The sequence below is a fragment of the Chinchilla lanigera genome, unplaced genomic scaffold (genome assembly GCF_000276665.1).
Source record: "Chinchilla lanigera isolate Chin_1 unplaced genomic scaffold, ChiLan1.0 scaffold00018, whole genome shotgun sequence".
Classification (NCBI taxonomy): Eukaryota; Metazoa; Chordata; class Mammalia; order Rodentia; family Chinchillidae; genus Chinchilla; species Chinchilla lanigera.
In genome coordinates this window covers 23231283-23257186 of record NW_004955419.1, presented here as the reverse complement: position 1 = coordinate 23257186, position 25904 = coordinate 23231283, and positions in this window count along the sequence as shown.

The following is a 25904-nucleotide window of genomic DNA, read 5'->3' as shown; positions in this document are numbered from 1 at the left end:
ATCTATCAGTTTTAGAAACTCAATTTCCTGAAAGCAAAGGGACAGAACTAAATGATTTATGAAGGTCCCTTGCAGCTCTTAAATAAAAACTCAGCCTAATTCCAATTAAATTAAACGCTAGGAGAAGCTCTATTTTAAAATGGAATTGGTTTATTGTCAGTCTATATATTCTCTTCTTTGTATATTCTTTATGGCAGAGGGAATAGTAATAAAAACAAACTAAAATATATAGAAAGCTTAAGTAAAATGACAGAAAACATAACTCTAAAATTTTGAAGAACTCTTACAAATAGGTAGATAAAACTGAATGAAGAAAAAGATGATCTAAGCTTTCTTTCATGGACTCCAGTATCTTCACTGATAAAATGAAGAAAGATTATTTCTTGCCCTAACTGCCTCTTCTGTTGACTTTAAGTACCAATGTTTGGAAACAAATATATAGACAAGTGAAGAGAGAATATGGGTTGCCTTGTGTTTATTGCACAAGCATTACTTTTTGAAAGGTCTAAATCCTTTGCATTTCTTTCCTACGCACTGTTTTTCAGTATTGACCCATAGACAGTAATTTCATTAAAGAAGACAAGTGGGGAATAATTATTCAATCTTAAGTGTGTGGAGACAGCCAGAAAGCTAGGCGTTCTTCCCTCTGGGGTGTCATTAGTTCAATGCAATGGAGAAGAAATCATCAAATCTTTGAGAATGCTGCTGTCTAAGTATTTCATTATCTTTTTGCACCACTATCTCTCCAGACACAAGTACTTGACCACTTCAGTAATCTTGTAATGTCCCTCTTAATTTCTTCCCTTTTTATTTTTTTTTCCTTAAGGACTTTTGTGGTGTGAGTTTTAATGAATAACCTCAATGTATAAACCTACTCAGTTGCCTCCCATTCATCTTATACATAATGAATAAACCAAGTAAGTTAACTGGGAGCATGAAGACCTAAAGGGAATCGTCCTACCACTGCTTGGAGACAGGGCCTCTATGTCCTTCCTCTTCTCTGCACCTTCACCTTATGTGGTATTCTTGGCATTCTTTCACTCTCTAAATATAGTATTTTATTTTACATCTGATGTAACTGCATATTCACTGGGTCTTCAATTAACCGTTTCTTTTAACCTTCTCTTTTCTAGATTATTTGCTACTATTTAACCTCACAGATCAAAGATCACTTGCTAGGCAAGGATTCTGTGACCATCGCACCCTACAGCCAACCCAGAAGTGGTAGTGCTTAGGAGAGCAAAGCAAGAAAATCATGAGTTCAAGATCAGTGGGAGCTAAACGGTATTCACAGTAGGCCTGGAATATGTAATAACATCCTGGTTTTTTGAAAAAAAAATTAGAACAACAATATCAAAATATACAATAGTTTCTACCCTCTTATAATGAAAGATCTCATCACATATGCCACATAGTCAATGACGCATTTTCATGATTGCTTGATTAATCATTTTTATCTATTCAATTCAGCACAGACTCCCAGAGACAGGCAATCATATGTTTTATATGTTAGTCTTCATATATGAAAGCTTTCCACTATTTAGCAGATTTCCAATACATATATGTTGAGCTGATGTATGAACAAATGGAAACAATGAAAGAAATATTAAATTTCATTGTTTAAATTTATATGAGGTAAAACCTTGCTAAGAAAATTAGAATTATGCACACTAAGTGTCATTTACTGATGTAAAACAGAAAAAGAATCCACATCACAGAATGATTATGCAGGGACAGTGAAAGCTCAAACCTTGTATCAAAGATATTACCTATTCACAGGCCATAGGATGCTAAACATAAACGTTTTAAAAAGCTAACATGGAGGACTATCCTAAAATAACAGAATTAGAGGCAACTACTGAAAATTATCCATTACAGGATCAAAAATAACCTAAAAAGTATGAGCAAATATTTAATAAGTTTCAACTGAATACGATGATAAATGATAAACATGAGCAGAAAACTTTATGGGCAGAGTCAACACACTTGAAAATATGAACGTCTGTGGTGCAAGACGAGATGATAAGTGTGTGGAAAAGGTAAGATTGAAAGGGATAGAAGGAAAGTAAATATACGCAAGTACAGTACGCAATGCAACGGGAGCACAGCAATATGTACTTCAAAGTAAGGAAAAGGAAATTGAGGACCGTCCAATATCAGTATTGTTCTGAATGGAGAAACAATGCCAAAATAGACTTATTAGAAAATAGGCACAGAGTGATAACACTGTGAAAGTGATACTGTTATCTTAAAGGTCAGTGTAAATTTTATGAAATATCTAAGACTTTACTGAGTCTGCCCCAAGGTCATGGTTCAAGAAAATGTAACTCTGAGGTCTAAAATCAAAGTGCTTAATAAGGTTGTAAGAACGTACTGCATGACCTTAGTTCTTACATCACAAGTAGGATATGGAGTGGCACAAGTAGATCTTGTACACAAAATGAATTTGTATTACAGCTAATGAACCCAAAATAGAAAAACCATAGATCAAGGAGGCTATTAAAGGATATAACTATCAAACCCTAGAAATCTTTGCTCTGGAGGAAACAATATGTTATTGTCTATAATTGTCTAGAAAGAGACATAACTTGTATCTTACTAGGCTGTTCACTTCACAGACATTTTTGAAATGATAGACTGTTAAAGTCACAAAGGTGTCCAGTGACCAAGACTTTCAGAGAGAATTGGGTGACAACTAAACAAACCTTAAAATTTATACATTGTACACAAAGAGGACAAAAATGTGCAAATAGAAATATGTAACTTTTTTTCTAGATTGGAAACTCAATGTTGTCCATCACATAAAGCTGATTGTCATATATGCCTCTCTGTGTATCTATATTACATCAATCATCAATTTAACAACATAACTGCCTATCTATATTCTCTATTTTCTGCATATATAGAAAGGTTTCTGGTTTAAATTAAAAAAGAGTAAATAATTATTCAATCTTTTATTAATGACATCATTCTAATTTCACTTGCAGATTTTTATACTTAAAGAAATAAACTGATGAATTTAAGATTTTTGTACGTGAAAAACTCATCCAAATAAAAAATATAGCTGAGAAACAGATTCATGTTCTAGAATAAATTGGCTTTAATACCTTAATATGTTTTTGTATTGTTATAAACCAATTAGAAAAATTGATCTCTTAATTTTTCATATTAGTAAGAATTTAGCAAACATATAACATCAAATTAATTCAATAAATAGGATTATAAGTGGTGAATTATGGGCATGCTAGCTGCTCTTTCTCAGACATAGCTATCAAGAGAACACAGGAATCCTTATGTCTTTTATGACCTAGCAATGGACGTTATTTTGCATTCATTTTACAATATCTTCTTGGTTCAATAGGTTCATCCCAATTTACTACTGGCAAGTGCTTACAAATATGTGGGTAGTGCAAAATGAGAAATTTTAAGGACCATTTATGAAGCTGGCTCCCAGCTTTTCTCTCACACCCAGTAATCACATCACTTTCATATATGAAATTGGTATATCTCCTCTTAAAACCTAAAAGTGTCTCCAGAAACTATAGTATAATATAGAAGTCCAGAATTTCTTCCTCTAATATTCAGATTCAAGTGTGGATGTGACTTCTTGTGTGTACTTCGTCAGCTACAATTCTTGATTAAGATACATATCCTGCCTTCCGAAAAGCCAACATACAATGTTGAAACAGGTGTAAGCACTATAAACTCCCCGATCAACAAAGAAGTGAATAGAAGTGCCTAGGAGTTATTGATTCATAATATTGCTGAAAACTGACAGGTAGCATATTGGCAATTCTTTGGTTAGAGTTCAAAGTTACTGCTTTCTCAACCTTCAGCTTCATCTTTTTAGTAAGTTTCATTTTCTATAAGCAGTTACCTTTTTCTAGAGCTGAGTAACTTTTGTAGCCTGATAGCTCCCTGTAGGAGCTGAAGGGTCCAAACACCTCTTTATACTTTTGACTTTCTTGTACCTTTATCCACATTATTGGTATATCTGATAGCACAATTTTCTTAAAAACTTAGAATCCTTTACAAATGTTTGCCACTTCAGTAAGTAAAAGTCACATAAATAAATCCTTCTAAGGTAAGACCTTGTCACTTCAAGACTTTTTTCCTCAGTAAACAAAGCAACAAAGAAGTCCTAAGAGGACCTTTTATTTAACTCAGTTCTCTGAAGCATTCTGAGATCTTGACTAAAGATTTTCCTGTTATTCTCTTGTATTCTGTTATCATAGTTTTTCTTGAGTGTACTTTGGATTTGATCTGCCATAAAAGCTATTGTTAATTTTAGTATCATTTATATCTGAAGAAGCTAAAGATTTTCAAACTAAGTAAATCTTAATAGTTAATAAATCTTCTTTAGTTTCTTGTAGTGTGTTTCCTATACACATTGTTCTCCATAAGCAATAAGTAATCAGGAAGAGCTTTCAACATTCTGTCTAGACATCTTCAGCTCAGTCACTCAGGCTATCCTGTATATTTTCTAATTTCCACACTACTAGTAATAACAGCATTGCTAAATATTACCTAACAGGAATCCCCTCTGTAAAACTCCCTGTAGCATTTTCCTTACTTCTCTTTAAGTGCCTGTCCATGGCTTCCTTATGGAAAAAAATAATTTCCACTGACACTCTCTTCTTGGCTCTTTAGGATTTTGCTTACCTTCTCTTCATATCTTCCTAGCTTCTATTCAGTGCCTAAATCTAGAACCATTCCACATTTATAGATTTTGTTATGGCAATATCTCATCCATGTATCTGACTCTATATCAGGTATCTATTACTCTGTCACAAACTGCAAGAAAAGAAAGTTGTATGAAACAATAATTGCAGGCATACTGTCTCTCATAGTTTCCATCTGTCACAAAATTTGGAGTTGCTTGGTTACCAGTTGCCTGTTGCCGGTTTCAAGTTACGCTTGTTGCTTGTTGTCTCTATGCATTGGCCAGGCTGAAGTAATCTATGGTGCTTATTTCAATGGCTGGCAGGATGGTGGTCTCTCGGAAGGATCTCTCCCTGTGAATTAGTTCAACAGTCTCCTCCACTAGATCTCTCTAAAGAATGACTGAGTTTCTCCATTACATTTCAAATAGCTACCCCTGGAATGATGGTAGAAAAATACATCTGCCATCTATCAGAAACTTAGGTAGAAAAATACTTCTTTTATGACTTATCTGGGGAAGTTTAAAACCGTCTCTGTACTGTAGCTTACTGGTAACACAGATCAGCTTTATTTGATACGGTAAAGACAATGGAACTACAAAAAGATGCAAGTATGATGTAACTGGGGTCATGAGGATTAATGTGGAAGGGTGCTTGCCATAATGTCAAAAGTCTTTGAATTGTTTAAGATCTCTCTCATAAACATTTTTAGATATTTTAAAGACTATTCATCTAGCAATCATTTCTATTTTTAAAAATATTTCCCTTCTATATTAGTATACATTTTATTGTAAACTGAAATCCATGAAATCCATCGTTTCATCAAGATAATGAATATATCTGAACAAAAAAATCCTCCTTCTGGTTGTGCATGTTGTTGCTTTCCTCAAAATTATGAAATTATAAAATTAGGCTAAAAAATTTCAGCAAAAATTTTTTTAGGCTAAAAATTTAAGCTGCTTCAAGTAATGATTTTATTAAAATAATTCAAGAAAAAATAGAATTAGAATTGCCCTCAGCATCTTGAAGATGTTTGCCAAATTATTCCTTCCAAAGTGCTTTTGCTTTTCCTTGCTTGATAAGCAAAAAAGGAGTAAATCAAATAGCAACATCAACAGCAGTATAAACAAAAGCAAAATACAGAAAGAAAGAAACAGCATTGTAAGTTGTGCTGTCTCTGCTTCATTATAAAATACCCGGAAATCTTTTATTTTTTTTTTTTTATTTTTATATATATATATTTTTTGTTTTTCTCCGGTACCGGGAACCGAACTCACGACCTTGTGCTTGCCAGGCAGGCGCTTTGCCGCTGAGCTAAATCCCCAGCCCCTACCCTGAAGTCTTTTAAAATTTAGATATATTATCAATACAGTTACAGATATAAGAGCTGGGAGTCAAACTACTTGGGTTTGAACCAACAGACCTAAGGCAAAAAATTAAATGCCTCTCTTTCCTCACTTGCAAAGTGTAGAGGATTATTATCAATTTTGTAAGACCATTGATAACATTCAACAGAACAATACAGGATTCTTATAAAAGAGTCTGGAACACTGCAAGCACTTGCTAAATAGGAGTGATTGTTACTTTTCCTGAAGTAGCCACTTTCTTTCACTGTAACAACTCTTTTAATAACAACAGTGCAAATATGAGCTAGATATTTACTGAAATGTTTTCACTGAATATAATTAAATACACCGAGTTTCACAAGCATTATGACTTTTCTGTTTTACAACTTAGCTTCCAACAGACTGCTTTCTGCTAAAGGGAGTGCATTTTAATCATTTCATTTGCATTTGATTTGGCAGTAGAACCAGAAAGACTCAGATGACTCATTTCATTTTCTATTCTTCTCCTATGCTTTCATTAGTTAAGTAAATACACACATGTATGCTTTTAAATATATACGCATGTGTGTATTTATGCATTCACATAAATGTTTATATATATACACACATTTTTTATTGATCAAGATATATGATTGTCCTTTTGGCTGTGTTTTTCTATTCAAATTTATTTAGCTATGAAAGCAAGATGATTTTCCAGCTCTCTGGACTCCTACTGCTAAACAAATCTGATGCATCATTCTTTTTATAACATTCTTCCCATGTGGCTAAAGACCGACCTTAGGACTTTAACAAGTGCTGGAAGGGAAACTGGAGCTTTCTGTCACTAGACCACAGACTGATTTAACATGACAGTAACAATTTGCTTCTCTGGACTGCTGTTAGGGCATACCAAGTTTCTCCAATTGGGTACATTTGATAGAAAATTGCTCTTATGGATTATAGCAAACTAAAAACTTTTTGTACTGGGAAGAAAGTGATCAACAAAGTATCATATGAGATGGCAAAAATACTTACAAATCATAATTCTGAGAAGGGGTTAATATACAAAATGCATGTGAAACTCAATTTAAAGGTACTACAAACAGAAACCTAATTAAAACTGGCCAAAGGACCTGAATGGATATTTCTGTAAAGAAGATATATAAATGGATTAAAAAGTATATGAAAAATGCTAATCACTAATCCTAAAAGAAATGCAAAATGTAAGTCAAACACACATGAGACAACTTCTTACACTTATTATAATGACTATTGTCAAAAAACAGGACATACTAAGTATTGGTAAGGATTTGCAGAAACAGGAATTCTTCACATTTTTAGAGGGAATGTACACTATTCCAGTCATTACAGAAAACACTATGAAGGTTTCTCAAGAAGAAATAGAGCTATCACATCATCCAGTAATCCTAGTCTCTTGTATATATGCAAAGAAAATGAAATTAGCATGCTGAAGAGGTATTGGGGTTCCCACTTTGATTGCAATATTTACAATGGCCAAGAGATGGAATCAACATTGACTGATGATTGAGAAATTGTGATACATGTACATACAGACACACAGACACACACATGCACACAGATGCACTGCCCAGTGGAATTCTATTCAGCCTTTTAAAATAAGGAAGTTTTGTCATTTACAATGATATGAATTAAGGTGGAAGGTATTATACCAAATAAAATAACCCAGGCATGTAAAGACTAATACTGTATAATTTCACACTTATATGTAGAGTCTTATAAATGTTGACTAGTAGAGAAATACAAATCAAAACAATACTGATATCCATCATACTCCAGAAAGAATGGCTATCATCAGGAACTCAAAAAAATCGACAGTTGATGATGAGATTGTAGAGATAAAGGGACATTTCTAATTGTGAAACTACAGCTATAACATCCACTATGGGCATTCCTCAAAAAAATTAAAACAACAATTCCATTTGGCCCAGCTGTAACTCTCCTGAGTATCTTTCCAAGTTAAAAACATATTACTATGATACATGGCAGGACAATTCATTGTAACTAAATTTTGGAAGCAAATGTACGCCATCAGCAGATGACTGGGTAAAGAAAATGTGGTAAGTAACACAAGGGAGTATAAATCAGTCATGACAAATGATAAACTGTATTCATTCATAAAAATATAGGTGATCTGGAGAACAAAATGCTAACTGAAATAAATCAGACACAAAAGGCTAAATATCACATGGTTTCTCATATGAGAAACAAAAAGTACAAAGAGTTTAAAGAACAAAATAAAAGCAATGATGGGAAACAGATTTGGGGAGATGGAAGGGGATATGGGCAGAGTAAAGAGGAGAGAGTGGGAGGGGTAAAGGGGAACAAAAGTGATTAATATGCGATATGCTTTTGTACCAATTCACCAAGATGAATGTAATTATTATATATTACCATAATATATAAATATTGTATATTATTATACCAAACAAAATATAAAAATCTGCCTACAAATTTAAGACAGAAGTAGAGGCTGAAATAACAGCTTCTGGAGCCCTCCCAGGGGTAGTAAAGGTAGAATTGTTTTTGTTTTTGTTTTTTGTTTTTTTTGGTTTTTCTCTGGTACCGGGAACCGAACTCACGACCTTGCGCTTGCCAGGCAGGCGCTTTTGCCGCTGAGCTAAATCCCCAGCCCCAAGGTAAAATTGTTAATCAAAGTGTACAAAGTTTTAGTTAGGATGGATAAGCTCAGGATGTCTATTGTGTGGTCTGGTGAATAGCAATGTATTATACGCTTGAAAACAGAGACCACACTCATAAGTGAAGTAAATCAGACCCGCATGTGTAAACACTGTATTGTCTCATTAGTGTAAGAACCTGAAAGAGTGAATAAAATCTGAAAGTTAAAATAGACACTGTGTAAGGGAAAGAAACTGCTTAAAAGGAAAGAACAAGTGGGATAAGAGAAAAGAAAAAAAAAAGAAAGGGAAAATATGTATATATGTATATACAAGATAACTAAGATAGTTATACTACTGATTTCTATTCCTCTATTGGAAGTAACGGTTAATGTTTAATTGTTTGATCAATCTTACATGCGTATATTTGTTTATCTGAGTAACCAATATAAAGATATCAATATGTAATACAACAACCATTGTTAACTTCTTATTACCTTGTCTGAAATTGTGTACAGCTTGTGTTGCTTTTGTGTTATTTTGTAAATGTCTTTATGTCTGTTAATGTTTTCCTTATTTTATCTTTAAAATAAAAAAGAAAATTGCCATAAAAGCAGATTTTAAATGTTGTCAAAACAAAATCAAATATGTGAGATGACTGATATTTTAAATAGCTCGATGTAATAACTTTACAAATATATAAAATTACTATGTGGCAATTTGTTAGTAAACTTGGATAAACTAATATTAAATAGGAATACATTTACTTTTAAAAAATGTTAATCATACTTTCAAAACAGAATTCCTTTAGGAAAACTGAGTTTTAAAATGCAATTTGTAGAATTGTATCAAACTTACAATGGTTAGTTTGGGGAGGAATTACAGTTATTAAAATTTGAACTTAGTTAGAATATCATTAGAGAAATGCCTTCTGACTTTCCAGCAGGACTGGTCAACATCAGATCTGTATGTTGAAAACCGAGGATCTTTCAAAACTTTTGTGTCCTTCTTTTCTGCTCAACAACTTTACCAAATAGAAAGTAACTAACTTTTAAAAAATAATCTAAAGAGTTTACCTAACAATATGCATCCCCTCTGTCTATACACATGATGTAGAAAGACTTATGAGAATCGGACTTGGGGATGTAGCTCAGTGGAAGAGCTCTTCCCTAGCATGTATGAGCCCCTGGGTTTGATCCCTAGTACAGAAAATCAAACATACAGACTCTTCTAAGCCACTGCTAGAATTAAAGAAACGATTCCCTCATTTCATTACCTCATCCAATGTGGTGGTAACATACTTTCCAAAGGAGTCAAGTACTAGAGCCCCTGGAAGAGCCTGCTACTTCATTGAATGAAGGCTGGCATAGATCAGTGGTCTGCAAAGTGTGTTATTAGCAACAACTGAATCAATGTCACTTGAAACTTGTTAAAAATAAAAACATTTAGGCCCTGCTGGAGACCGCAGAATATTGAAATGGAGGACAGCAATCTGTCCTTGAAGAAGCTCTGAGGGCTGAAATATAGTCTGTGAGGCTCTAAGACAGATTAATCTGTCCTCTGACATATTTTGTGTGTAATAATTTAATTTAGTAAATCTCAAATGACCATAATTGTGTTTAATGACCCTAAATTTCAACTTTTTCATTATCTTACTATAGAATGATTTCACATTAAGATTCACTTTATTTTTATTAGTACTGCTTTAGTTGATTTAATTCATTTAAATTTTATATTTTTGTTACTAAAGTGCACAGATTTCTTTAAGATAGAAGTAGCTCAGTTGTTCTTCAGAAAGAAAAACCTTTTATTAGACAATCCAAACAGGTTTTTTTAACACCTATAAAAAAGAAATCTAAGCAAAATAAATAAAAACAATTTAAGCTTGAATGAGCTTGTTATCATGGATTGAAAGTGGAGTTATGGGTAAACTAAGATATTTGCAGTCATTGTTAAAGCTTTAAATATATAATTATTTATGTTTATCAATATAGATATGAGTACATATTGTTCTAATAGAAATTACTCACAATTCTAAGGCCAATAATCACTAGTACTGTTTACTGATGAGAATCAGAGATGGCTGTATTTCCCCTTGAAAGAATATTTATTCCTGTATACAGAGTTTCAAAAAGAAATGCCTTTGTATATGTGTTTCTATATAATTGAGTATTTATTGGGAATAAATCACTGACTTTCCTTTATGGAATTTCGTGTCTATTATTGATGAATAAAGGGATAATAAAATAAAGGCAAAGGGATAACAATGAATTCATTGTTAAGGGATTTACGTACCTAGGGTGAGGTTGGGAAAACAATTTGGGTAAGGCAACATCTGCACAGAAACCTACTGAAATGAATAAATAAGTTCTGCAGATCTCTAAAGATATAGTAAGAGCTTGCAAGACACAAGCAAGACATGGAATCATCTCACTATAGCTTCATATTCTGATACTAAATTTTATGAACTGACACCTGTAATAGTTGATTAAATTATACACTTTTAGTTTACCTTAACCTCAAACATATAATACAAATTTATTTTCAGACCTTGTTTTGTGAAATAAACTAGGTACAGAAAGAAACAATACTTCATGATCTTGGTCTATACGCAGAATCATAAAAAGTGTCCAAGTCCTAGAAATAGAGAGTAGAATGGTGGTTGCCAGGGCCCTGGCCTGGATGAAGGGTTCAGTAATGGGGAAAGAAGAATTCCAGGAGGTTTTGGTTTGTTTAGTTTTTGTTGTTTATTAGTCTTTTAGAACAGGGTCTTGCTGTGTAGTGCAGGCTGATACTGACCTTACATAGCTAGGCTGGCCTTATATTTCCGTGATTTTCCTACCTCAGGCTTTCAAGTGCTCAGATTACAGACCAACAAGAATCCAAGTATACTCAGTAGCAATCATAGTGCCAAACGTTCTAAAATGTTGATTTAATTTTATTCTGAATATTACATAATTTACTCTAGACTTTTGTAGCATCATAAACATCTACTTTCATTTCTATTTATGATAGTTTATGCATTATCAATTTTAACACTTCCTGAGTGGTCCAGAGACCTTCATATGTACGTACATGTTGTATAAATATTTAGAGGAGAGCCCGGAACTACTTCTACTTTCTGTTCACCACATCCAATGTTAAGATGTTTAAAGTTTTTATAATCAGTAAAACAGCTCATGTCTATTTACAATGACTGATGTTTCATACAAAACATATTAGTTCTCAAGACTTAAGCATGCCAGTAACGTAGATATTTTCAGAGCAAACAATGTTTGAATGTGTTGCTGTATATACACTAGGCTGACACCTTTGTGACCTCCCTATTTATTACAAATACAGATTTCCTTTGGTTATTTAACAAATGAATTGGCTTTATATATCTACACAAATGTATAGAACTGTCATGAAATAATTTAAGCATTGTTTGTACTTTCTTAATATTCCTTTGCTTTAGAGGGCAGAAAAATTAAAGGAAAATGGCTCAGCCCTCCTAAAATGAGAAAGCCCCTGAAAAGCAGAAGAATGTGGTCAAGCAAAAGTGGCATAAATTTAGTAACTGCTACAGTTTAGATTGCAAATGTCTCTCAGTATTCTGTTAAAGGCTTGAGCCCCAGATTGCAGTATTGAATGCTGGCAGACTCTTTCAAATGTGGAGACTACTTGGAGGTCTGCAGATCTCTGAGATATGTCCTCAAAAGGGATATCACGACTCTGTCCTTTTTCTTTCTCTTTCTTATCTTTGGTCCCCAGCTACAAGATCAGTGGCTTTGCTCTGCCATCTTCTTCTGCCAGGAAGTGGCATCAAGCCAAAAGCAAAAGGGACAAAGGATCCTGGGCTGAAGATGCTAAACCTTGGAACCAAAATGAAACTTTTCTCCTAGAATCTGATTGCCTTTGGTATCTGTGCAGCAATGGAAATCTAACCAGTGCAGAAATTCTCACATCAAATAGTAGCACTTTTTTTTTTTTTTTTACTGTTTTAAGAGCATTAGGAAATCTCATCCATCCCAATTTTCTTACTGTTACAGACTGAAAACTCTTACTTCTTCATAGTATCAGTCTATACAGATGAATTAGAGAAGATGCTCTTGTGATGATGCATGTTAAAGCATAACAGAGCTATCAGAGTATGGAATATGAGAAGATTTTTGAAAATTGAAATGACAGGATATATACAAATTTTCCTTGGAGTTAGACATAATAATTCTGTTTGAAGACTTAACCTAAACAAAGTATAAGAAAAATAAATAGATGCTAACCTATCTTTAAGTAGCTTGACTTTGAAGACCAAAATAGGACTTGTTTCTATTCTGGTGATACCATAAAAAAATACAGTAAAACGTTGTAGAACTATGACATATAAAGAATTCTTTATTTGCTGTGAGACAGAGAATTAAATTGTGCTGGTCTTTTCCCCAGTGTAATGACAATAAAACAATAGTTTCCAGAGACCTTTCAATAGTCTATCTCCTTCCCCTAGTAAAGTGCATTGGCCAAAAATGTAAGAGCCTTGCCTCTAAATGACAAGCAAGAGGCTAAGGTGATGTTTTCAATGTTCTGGTCATATATCCATGATAGTGTTTCCTGGTTAGTAGTATACTCAAGTACACCCAACTTTACCAAGTCTCTAAATTTTTCATACATATACATTGTGTTCTGGTTTTTCTCACTGGAGCATATAAAACAATTAGCAAAGAAATAAAGGGTCTTTTACCTGACTTCCAATATCTAGGTGAAAAATTTATCACTTAACATTTTTGGGCAGTTAAGTTATATTCTATGGAAGTCTTTTACACTTTTATTGGAGCATCTTGATAGTGGAAAGTTAGAACTATCTTGTGCTAGTAACTAGGTTGGAGTCAACTGCCTCAGAAATACAGATGAACTTCAAAGCATTTGGCAAACAGGAGGCTAATACACAAACGAAGGCAGAGATGTGAATGTGGGTTCATAGGCCTTTTATAGTAGTAACTGGACTAACAAGAGACCCTCATTATTGTACTGCTGAGTGGTTCTTTAGAGCATGTTCTGAGAGCTTCAGGAGACAAGACTGATCTCCTTGGTACTGTCTTCCTTCCTGTCCATTTTCTGCAAAATCACAGCAGTGTAACTGCAAGGACCAGCTGGGTTGAAGTGATAGCTTTTTCTTTGCCCTGCAGCTTTATTGTGGAATAATTAACAAATTAAATTTATGCCTATATTGAGGTGTATGAATCTAATCTTTTCCACAGTGAGAGGAAGTGTTAGGCTCAGCAGGGTGAGGGTCAGCTTAATAGTCAGATCTTGGAAACCAAAGTCAAGGAGGAAAGAATATGTGCTTAAAAATGGTCAGTCTGATGCTTGGGGAGTGGATGGCAAATAGTAACATATCCATCCTCTTCACTGCCAAGTTTCTCACAATAAAACCTTAAGGCTGGTGTCTACTCCAGTTCTCCAGGAACTGAATCTAGTAGATACACTAGTAAACTATTAGATTGTCTTTTGTTGCAAGACGTTGTGGGTCATGTAGTACCTATGCAGGGACAATATTGTCCAGGGACAAAATTCTTGGCAGAAAAACCTAGCGTAGCTACTGAAGCATATTAATACAGCCCTTGCTATAAAACATTGAACTGCATAAGTCATCATTTGTGTAGGAAGGTATATACATTCTCCTTCCGTGTCAAGTGACACTGGACTCTACCATCTGTCTCGGATGGCTTATGTGGGCAACTGTCCATAATTACACCTTGCTAGTACTTCTTGTTGTTTTTTTCTTTTTAAAATCAATTTCCACATTAATTCAGGTTTCCGGAAACTGATGTTTCTTTTTTAAGGAGTTCTAGACTGGGACATTGACTACTTGACCTTCAAGATCCCAGGACTAAAAATAAAATGGGAGCATCTGTCAAGACAACAAAACAACACAGCATTTCAAATTAAGATCAGACTCCAAGGCAACTGTGGTTGCAAGCAACAAAGCTCTTTCTTTTACAGTTAGTACTTTCTGCTGTCCTTTTTAGAGACAAGGACAGATCATCAGAACAGAGCATTAGTATAAAATGTATACCAATATGTAAGCAACTGAAGCCTCATTCTATGGAATTACATTAAAAACTAACATTCAGCCACATGTCTCTGAAAAACAGGAAATGCAATCTGACAATTTTGTTTTGCTTTTTTTGCGTTTAATTTGTTTAGCTAGGGAAGGAACCCAGTGCCTCACAAATGCTAAGTACATACCCTTTCACAGAGCTACCTCCTCAGTGCTTGACATCTGTGTAACTCTAGATTATATTTCCCTTATATTGCATGTTTGTTGCAGTTGAGAATATTGAAACAAACCCCAGAAGCATTCTTAATAACTTTTAACAGAGACAGCTATTTTTGTTCTAGATAACCTAATATCAATTTTTTTGTATGAAAAGGAAATAGCATAAATTTTATGAGCTGTTTCCAAAGTATAAGATTTTAAAGGATTTATTTACACACATAGCTTGTCCTTACATAAAAAAATATATCATTTGATGTTTAGAAATAATTAACAGGCAGACTTGGTCACTTTATATACCTCAGTTGACAAAAGAATTGGCAAATTCTAATTATGTTGAGAAATCTCTCATTGAATTGTTTCACCAGTCAAGTTTTAGATTTTTAAGAGAATTACTGACACATGATTCATATATCATAATGTTAATTCATTGAATGGAATGTAATATACCAGTTTGGGAAGAGGATCAACTTGATTAAAGCTTAATTATGCCTGGGGTTGGTGAAGCATGCTTCTGACTATGTCTAGGTAGGTCATGGAGACGAACCCCTTCTTCTCTGGCACTGTTCGCCTCTGTTTCTCAGCCACCATTAAAAAGCAGTTTTATTCCACTGTGCTCCTCTGCCATGATGTTTCTGCCTTGGGGCTTTTCGAATATGAACTAAATCCCCTCAAGACATGAGTCAAATTCAGCTTCTACTTTTTAAGTTCTGAGTGTCAGGGATTGAGTCAGAGAGCAAAAGTTGACTAATATAGAAAATTTGTACGAAAGTGCAGTCATGGTTTTGACTTATCAATCTTTGTGAAATGCAAGAACTTGGAACTGGTTTGCAGGAGGTGTTTGAAGTTTACAAATGTGGATTTACAATGGTATAAATAGAATGGAATTTACAATTTACAGTGGTGTAAATAGAACCTGATAAATGGCTCAGTTTGGAGTTTAGAAGACTGATAAGAATGTGGGTGGTAAAGATAAGTGTCAGGAGGTTTCAGTTCAGAACAAGAACTTCACTGACTACAGCCTATATGTGTTACACTATGGCAAAAAAATTGTTTACATTTTTTCTTCTCCAATACTGTAGGAAAGGGTAGTAGACAAATTGACGTGATTGATAGCAGGCAGCATTCATGCAGTAGTATTGTTACTGAATCAAGAGCAAAAAAGCAGAGCAGAAACATTTGTTAAAACCTTGAGTTTTGGTTCAGAAGGAACTGTGTAAATTTGGGGCTGAACGATGTTTGACTGCTGAAATGATTAACACCATGAAAAAGAAACCTACTACTTTGTACTGGGATGAGAAGAAAGATGCCTTGAGGGTGTGTCCTGATTGAGCAAGACACCACTCACAGCAAGCTCAAGAAGGCAAAGTTGCAAGCATTGCATTTGAGAAGTTGGTCTAGAAGGTAAGTAGATTGCATACAGGAGCAACTAAAATATGATTACTATACTCTCAGGAAATATAAAATTTGCTTATATATATAAGCAACAATAACTTGGTAAAGAAATGCAAATGTATCACATGTGCCAAAAACAACATCGACTGTATTGTACACTGAAACATTAATAAAGCAAAAGAAAAATGTGAAATTTAAAAAGAACAAATTTACTTCTGGAGGTTAAAAGAAAGAGAGAATTTTAAGGAAGAAAGTTTAAAAAGAAAAACTAGCCATTCAGATTAGTGCAAAGAAAAATTCAAAGGAGAAATAAGAGAATATTTTAAAAATTTGACTAATAAGTACACAAAATACAAAAATAAAATTATACAAAATTAGTTTCTAATCAATAATTCATAGTAACTAATATTGACAAGATCAACATGAGGATGATGCAAGCCACAATCATGTGGTACCTGAATATTCTGTTAAAAAATAAAATTATTAATATTAAAAAGTAATCTATGACTGATAGCCTATAGGGATTGTCATAATTTTTACCTGAATAGACAGAAAAGAATTTATGTTAAAACTAATGGTATAGTTCAATAATAAAATTGTATAAAAATTATATATCAAAAAATATAAGAAGAAAAATGTTCGCAGTGACAACATTTAAAATATTTTGAAACAAAATCAACATTTAAGAAGAAAACTAGAGTTTTTTTCATAAAGTTACTAAAATAACTGAATACTAGAGTAGACACAATTTTTTTGCTTTGAAAAATTTTGTTTTATTTTCCTATTTAAATTGACCATGTATGCATATTGTGTGTGTACAAATAATTTGATATTACACTAAATTATTCATAATTAGTTTATGTCTCTTTTAGTGGTTTAAAGCACTTTACTCATTATGTTGAACATTTTCCAAATTTCTAACGTTGAAAATAAATGGGTGTCATGCACTAAACTAAACTGAAAATTTATCAAAGATCTAAATATTAAAAGAGAAACACTGAATCTGTTGAAGACATAGGTGTAGGCAGAAACTTTATGAACAAAACCTAAACTGCATGGGAAATACTCCAAAGAATCAACAATTAGGATGTCATCTTATTAAAAAGTTTTGCACATCAAAACAAATCACCAGCAGAATGAAAGAGAACCCACAGAGTGAGGAAAAAAAATTAGCTAACAGCCCCTCGGACAAAGGACTTATATCTAGAACATGTAAAGATTGGAAAATAAATCAAACCCCACAAATGTAAAGACCCAATCCAAAAACGGGCATTTGAGATAAATATGTACTTCTCGGTGAAAAAAGGCAGATAGCGAATAAATACATGAAAAAATGTTCAACATCATTGTTCATTTGAGAGATGCACATTAAAACAATACTGAGATTCCATCTCACCCCAGAAAGAGTGGTTGTCATCAAAAAATCAACCAATAACAAATACTGGCAGGGCTATGGGGAAAAAGAAACTCTTCTTCACTGTTGTTAGGACTGTAGACTGGTGTAACCATTGTGGAAATGAGTGTGGAGACTCCTCAAGAAATTATGATTGGAGGTCCCATTTGACCCAGCTATTCCTCATCTGTGTACTTTCCCAGAAGAATTAAAAACTTCACACCACCGTGCTATATGTGCACACACATTTATAGCAGCAAAGTTTGTCATAGCTAAATCTTAGAAATAACACAACGATCTGTCAACAGAGGAATGGATAAAAAACATGGTAATTTTATACAATTGAGTATTACTGAGCTATAAAGAAGGATGAACTTCAGATTTTATAGGTTAATTGATGCAACCTGAGACCATACACATAAGTGAAGTATATCAGTCGTGCATGTGTAAACATTGCATCACTCTAGTGTAAGCAGTTGAAAGAGTAAATAATATCCAAAATGTACATTAGATATTGGGCAATTGGGAAAAAATTGTTCAAAAGAAAAGAGAAACTAGAATGGGGAAAGGAGAAAAGAAGGAATGAAAAAGCAAACGTTTTTCTCCTTGAGTCTCTTTGAGACTTTGCTTTCATTTCTTTTGGCCACATCTAGCAGTTTTATTTCTGGATTATAGGCTAACAATAATTTGAGGAACATCTATATTTTTCCATTATAGGTGTGTCACTTCATATTTCCACCTACAAAGTGCAAAACTTACAACTTGCCATATATACACCAACACAACACTGCTACTATCACTTTGGCTTTTTCTATATGTTTAAATTGCCATTTTTACTTGTCTTTATCATGATCATCTTATAATGAAATATATGAATAAAGAATGAGGTGACATCTCATTATTTCAATTTGGCTTGCCCTGATGATTTAAATTAATGAGTATATTTTCATATTTTGTTGGTTTTAAACTTCTTTGGCATAGTACCTATTCTGGTACTTTTCCCATTCATATAAATCAGTTGTTGGGCAGGGGATGTACCTTAGTTGTACAGCCACTGCCTGGCCAAGCACAAGGCCCTGAGTTTGATTCCCAATACCAAAACAAACAACAACAACAAAAAACCTAGAGTCATGCTTAGTCAGTTGGGCTGAATGTTAAAAGTTGACCATCAGTTCATGAACCACGATCCACTCCTGATAAACAGACAAATTTCCTTAAACCACAATCTTCAGTGGTAGAAATGTCAAAGGTTACCATGTCTTGATCTAGTTAGATATACATTAATGTAACAATTACATATATGCAATCCTTACTGTAAGCATTTCCACACCAAAATCAAATATTCAAAAGATTCTCAAAATTCAAGGTTAAAGCCATAATATTTTGATTAAATAATCTGATTACAAACATGTATCTAAACCTACATTAAAATCACATTAAGAGAGCTATTATGATCACAATTCTTGCTTCCCATTAACTTTTAATAACTGCGCATGGTAACACTAAATTTACCCCAAGGGATCACCTGTATTTCAAATATACTTTTCCCTTCTGGTGAAAGGCATTAGGTCATTTTTTCTTGTCTTATTCCTTTGCAATAACTATGTTTTCTGTTTCATCCTTGCAATCCACAGCTCCCCTGGACCCTTCCCACTTGCCAAATACTTCAAATCACCCTGCTGGCTCTATGCTCTTAATTTCCAACATAGATCTGGCCACAAGCCTTCAATAGTAACCATGCCACTGTCCCAACACAGACTGCACTGAAAATTTCTGTCACCCAGGCAATATCTCTAAACACAAGAAAATGCAGACCAACTTCCTGCCAAAGCACAATATGCACCACCTGGTATCCAGAAGCCAATACTGTCCTTCTCAATAGAAACCATCTTAATCAGCAACATTTCTGACTTACAAGGCTCTGACCAGACTCCCCCATATAATTTACAGCATACCGGGGCTGCCTCTTTGGCCAATCTCTCAAAATATTTCCAAATTAATTCCCAAGGCTCTTAGGCCACATGGCCAGCAACATCACAGTGATGACCCCACTTCTGGTAGCAATTTAGTTGTAGTCAGAATTTTCAAGGCCTAGGTTTAGTAGAGGACACATAATTTATAGGATTAATTGCCAAAAAAGTCAAATGCAGAAGAGTGGAGGAGATCTGTCCACATGCTAGAGACCCAAGGAACACACCACAGGCCTGGTTCCCAGGACAATAATATCTTGCACAAGTCCAGTTAAAGATCCAGAGCCCATGGCAATGTCCACAATAAGCTCAACTGGAGGCTTAGAGCCCATAAAAGTGTCTCACACACATCTATATTAAGGATGTTCACTAGCAAGGCCCAAAGGTCAGTGGTGGAAGCTCTAAAGTCTGCACCAACAGGATGAAAGTCTGCTCCTATGATGATGAAGACAGTTGAGTTCATATCAGGAAAACCAGTGAAACAAATTTATCCAGAAGAATCAACAGTACACCATCTTCTCTACAGCTCTCCTTTTCTGCTGTTAGCCACAATTCTCTGGTGGGCCTTCCACACCCAGAACCATGTGTGGGCAGTTCATCTGGGTGTTACAAGTTGACCATTAGCTAATCCACCAAACTACTAATCAACTTTGTAATTCTTGACATGGAGTTTCCTATTATCTTGAAATTAGTATATAAAATTATGTTGCATATTTATACATTGCTGCATATATGTGTGCATACACAGAAAAATTCATTGATTACTTACTATATGCAAGACACTGTGTGAAAACCTTCAAATACACAAACTGTTTTTCATTTTAGACATAAGTAAACTGAGAAAAACTGTTGTTTTTCATCAGTTCTGAAAGTATCACTTTGCATGCATGTGCTTTAAATTCTTCCTTTTATCAATAAACCTCTAGATTTTTATACTTTTCTGTGTTAAAAAGCATGGATAAGTTGAACTTATGAATAAGTCATAGGTTTTTATTTACACACAGTAAAAAATAAAGTCATTTGAAAACTATTCTACTAAAATAAGTGCTTTGTCTATAATGTGCATTTGTTTGAAAGTTAAAGCTTTATATAAACTAAAATTATTAACTATTATTTAGTATAGTAACCTAGAAGTATGATTGCTAAATGGTATCATAGTATTACATTTTAATGTTTACTGTGAATAAAAGTATAAATATCTGGCTTGAATTCTTTCAGCTTCATCTACTTTGGAAAATAACATCTTGGTCCCTTGTTTTTGTGTCTCCTTTGCTGTAAAATGTTCTTTTTTTTTTGAGTAACCTTCTATAAATCACTAAGGGAAGCCAATACTGCAGACTATGTGACTCACACTGTCCTTGGTTTTATTTGTACAAGTAATAGCTGGATATTCCCTGTGACTAGAGCTGAAAAAAATCAACTGTGTACTGGGTTGCTGAAATGACTTAAAAATGCTTTGTCACAGTATTTCTTGACCCATAATCACCTCTTACATACACCATTCATAATAATAGACCAAAGCCTATGTGTCACATGTTTCTGATTGCCAATTGGAGCCTATATCACCTGACACTGGTAAGGCTACAAGATATTACTGAATTTTTCTCCAGAGCTATTATGCCAATTATGCCCAGAATACTAGATAATATCAAATATTTCTTTAGAGTTAAGATACCAAGTTTTACTAAATTTTTCTCCAAAGATCTTATACACATCTTTTCAGCTAAAGCAGCATTCTTTTATGTGTATTTATCAACACATATATTTTTTGCACTTTGCAAATGGGTTGGCATAAAATTTTACTGTATTTTCCATATAATTTTAATTTAGATATTTATAATGAGTATTGATTCCTCCATTTTTAATTTACTGCTTCTTAAAGATTTTCTCCCGCTGATCATAAACATTGTGCATTTTCTTATGGTGCAATTTTCCCATTTCTTACTGCTTCCTGTGCTTATTCTGGACTTTTTTATTAAAGAAATCAAGAAATCAAGCAACAAAGAAGAGTGAGACACAGAGACAGATGGAGAGAGAGAAGAGATGAATCATAGTTCTTTGAAGAATAATATCAAAAGTGGCATTTTGTTAATGTGGTGATTGATTAATTGATGGTTAACTTGTGTAGAACGCCCCAGCTGGGCTGAGCTAGTATGGCTCTGGGGAACAGTATAAAGGGAGAGCAGGAGGGGAGGATTTTTCTCATTTCTTTTGAAGAAGCTTCAGCTGTTCTCTTTGGTTGAGCTCCAGTCTTTGCCAAGGATGGCTGTTGTTCTCTTTGCAGAGTTCTGGTCCTCATCTTTGCCTTGAGCATCCTAGCCTTTGGCACAGGCATTTTGGTTGGTGTTATCCTTTGCTTCAGGCATCATCGCTTGGTCCTTGGAGAAGATCCTTTGGCTTCCAGCATTAGCCATTCAGCCTGCCAGTGAAGACTGTCTAGGCTCTGGCACCTACCATTGGACTTTCTGTCACAGATGCTTCACTCTTCCACAGAGGATTTTTCAGCCTCCTGATGTGGACTTGCTATGGGCTCTCGGGTTTTAACTGGACTCATGTGGGACATTGCCATGGGATCCAGACCCTCATCTGGAATCCTTGGATCTCTAGATCATGGACAGATTGCTTGCACTCCTTAACATCTGATTATGGTAAGCACTGATCAATACTATTGCCTCTATATTCTATTCATAGGAATGAGTTTGTACTTTTTTCTACACATGTATATACACACATTATTGTACAATGTGTTGGTGCTAAGAAATCCAGATTACTCAGAGACATCTTAGAATCTACGTACCTCACATTAACTATTACCCCGGTCATTGAAAAAATGATAACACCTTCACCATCATCTTTGTAAATGAAAGGAAAGTTTACAGTTGAGTTGGGAATTAAATACAAAATTCTACTAAGACAACAATCTCTGCTCTCCTAATCCTGAAATGCTTCCATGAAGTATTGATAACTAGACAATATGAAAAGATATGAACTTTTTTACATGTCTATATTTTCCCTTAATAAGGGTGCACTCTGGGAGAGTAATTTCTCAAGCACGTGTGGTATGATTTAAATGCTTACCTAAAAATCTTCAACACTCTCTGTGTGCTACCTCATTATATATTCTCCCACTATAGTATGCAACAGAGATATTTCTTTCTCATTATACTATATTACAACCAGGTGATAGTGAGCAAACACTTATGTGGTTACTATTTTAGTTCTTAGTTTTGGAGATTTCGATCTTCTTTCTTGCTTAAAAAATATCTACTTATTTCTAAAGCACGATTACATTCATTTTTATTTTATTCTTCATACATCTAATTTATAAATTTAGTAATCAAAGTTCTTGAAGAACTGAACTTCTTTGTAATCTTCTACAGTTTAGATCTTAAATGTCCTACAAATGCATATTTGACCCCCCTGGTGCTTTCGGGAGATGTTGAAGATTTTAGGATTTAAGAGGCCTTGTGAGATTTTTTTTTTAGACTGTGGAGTGATCGGCCCCGAAAGGGGTGGTGGGATCTCAGTGTTTCCTCTTGGTTTTAGTTCCCATCCACAGCGAAGGCAATTTCGCTCTAACACATAATTCCACCATGAGGCAGCTACAAGCTGAAAGCAAGAACATCTTCGAGCAAGAGATAATATACTCAAAAGAACTACTTTTAAGTATCTTAATGCCCATAAGGAGAGGAATTATATAATTCTACATTATTATATCTACTGAAGTGATCCCAAAACTCAGAAAGGGAGGTATTAAGTGTGTTGTATGAAGGCAATGATAAGTGAAAAAAGCAAAACTAAATAAACAAATAAAAGCTTAGTACTTAATCTTTTCAGATCATTCAATAAAAATTTTACATGAGTATTAAATAAATCATCATTGTCTGGACTTTAAAATATTACTTCCTACTCTACTAGACTCTAAGCAATGGAGTACCAGAATGAAGCTATGTTCTTTCTTAAATTTGCAGGTTTTAACCAGATGGTAGTACCTAAATGACATTCAATAAAGAGTGACAGAATAAGCCCGACATGTGTGTAGAATTTATTTTCCTTTTTTTTTTTTTTTGAGTATCATACTGAAGTGTTGTGGGCAGCATGGTATTATATTTGGTACTAAGATTATTTTACATTCCTCTTTGTACTGATTCTTCTACTCAATCCAGGAACTGCTGACTTTCTGTTTAAATTATAAAGCTGTAATGGATATGAATAGTAATTTCTCTCATTGTTATTCTTTTTTGACAAGGTCGAGAGCAACTTTTCTTGCAAATTGTGGTTAATGTCTTACATACAATTCCCCAAACAAAAGAGAAATAAGTAAGTGATCTTCAAATATCTCTTTTATGCTTTATTAGTCAGGTTTACCATGACTGACCAAAATATAATCAAAATTTAAAGGATGGTAGATGTAATCTCACTCACCCTTTGGGAAGTTTCAGTCCCCATGATCAGCTGGATCTAAAGCAGAGATATTACAGCAGAAGTAGATGATAGAAAAAAGCTGTTTAGTTCATGATATCCGGGAAGCAGAGCAGAACAATGTCAGAGAGAAATGAGAAGGGCCGATTTACAGTTCCTGAGGTCTTGTACCCATGACCTCCCAAGACAGACCCCAGAGTCTTCTCTACTGATCTGATAGGTATTTCTTAAACCATGAAGTTACCATATCAGGACTAGCAATCACATATACTAATCACTGATTAGTTACATTCCTTCTTTAAAATTATATTTATTTCTCACAGCTACTCTATGCAGTAGATATAAGTATCGTTGTTTAGAAATTTTGTAAAGTTGTGATCAAAGGTGTAAGAACGTTTCAAATTGTGCACTTGAAGAGTTGTATATGTATGCATTCTCAGATATGAACCAGTTATAAAAAGATTCCTTGCTTCACATACTTTCACACATATGTAAGCATAGAGATTCTACTGTAAACATAAGCACTTTGGTACATAAGGATGAATTTTGTTCCCTCAAGAATTAAGGAAAATCAAATATATATCCATGTACATATTGTATAAAGAATAATGTCTTTATACAAATTCAAAAGTCTATCAGAACTTTATTTATAAATAAATTATCCATTTTATACTGTTAAGATCTACAAAAGAAGAAAATATTACACTGTGTAATCAATCATATTATGAGTTAATGACAAAGTCTTTTTGGTTATCCTCCTGGAAGAAAGAAGTCAGTGCCTGCAAATAATAATTCATATGTATTTTTAAAAGTTGAAAAGCTTGTTTCTGTCATTCAGAAATCTTGTAAGAAAGGTGTCATTAAAACATTATTATGAAAGTTATTCAGTACATATTTTCTCTTAGTTATGACCAAGCAAATATATATCCATGTACATATATTATAATAATTGTTTTGCTACAGTTATCATTCCATTACAAAGGAATTGGAGAACAATTTTAGCTGAAATTGATATTTTTCTAAGTCATCATTATTTACCCTAATTCACTTATTTCATTATCTTTCCTAGTTTTTAAAGTGAGGAGATTAAACTGGATCAGTGTTTTTAATATTTTGTTATTTTCTAGTGCTTTATTTTATTACAATTAACATAAAGTATAATTGTATATATTTGGAGGCTACGAAGTTAAGATGAAATGTTATTATGTAATTTAAAATGACACATCAACTCCCTCAAATGGCTATAATTTATTTCTCTTTTCTAGCCATGCCTAATTTCCTCCAGCCCTCAGCCTCTGTAGATAGCACTGCATTCTCTGCTTCTAAGAGTTACATCACTTTGGCTTTGACATTATAAGTGCTAACCCATAGTATCTGCAAACTATCTGTACATAACTTATTTATCTTAATATAATATCTTCCAGTTTCTTCTACAATATCAAGAGTATTGATTTCGATTTTGAAAGGGATTTCTCTTTCTTCTAAGTCTGAATCATATTCATGGTGTATATGGTATATCTATATACCAAGTTTCTTTATCCAAACATTCATTGCTAGACATCTAGAATGAATTCACAATTTGCATATTGTAAATAATTCTGCAATAAACATGGCTGTGCCCATATTTTTTAACTATAAGGATATTGTTGTGTTAATATAAACCAATGGTGAGATTATCGAATCACATGTTAGTTCTAGGTCTAATTTTTGATGACAATACATAAAACTTCCTTTAATGACTGTACTAAAAGCTCACAGTGGTATCGTTGCCACCGTGTCTATCCTAACACATATAACTAATGAAACACTCAGCCAGAGTCCTAGTAAT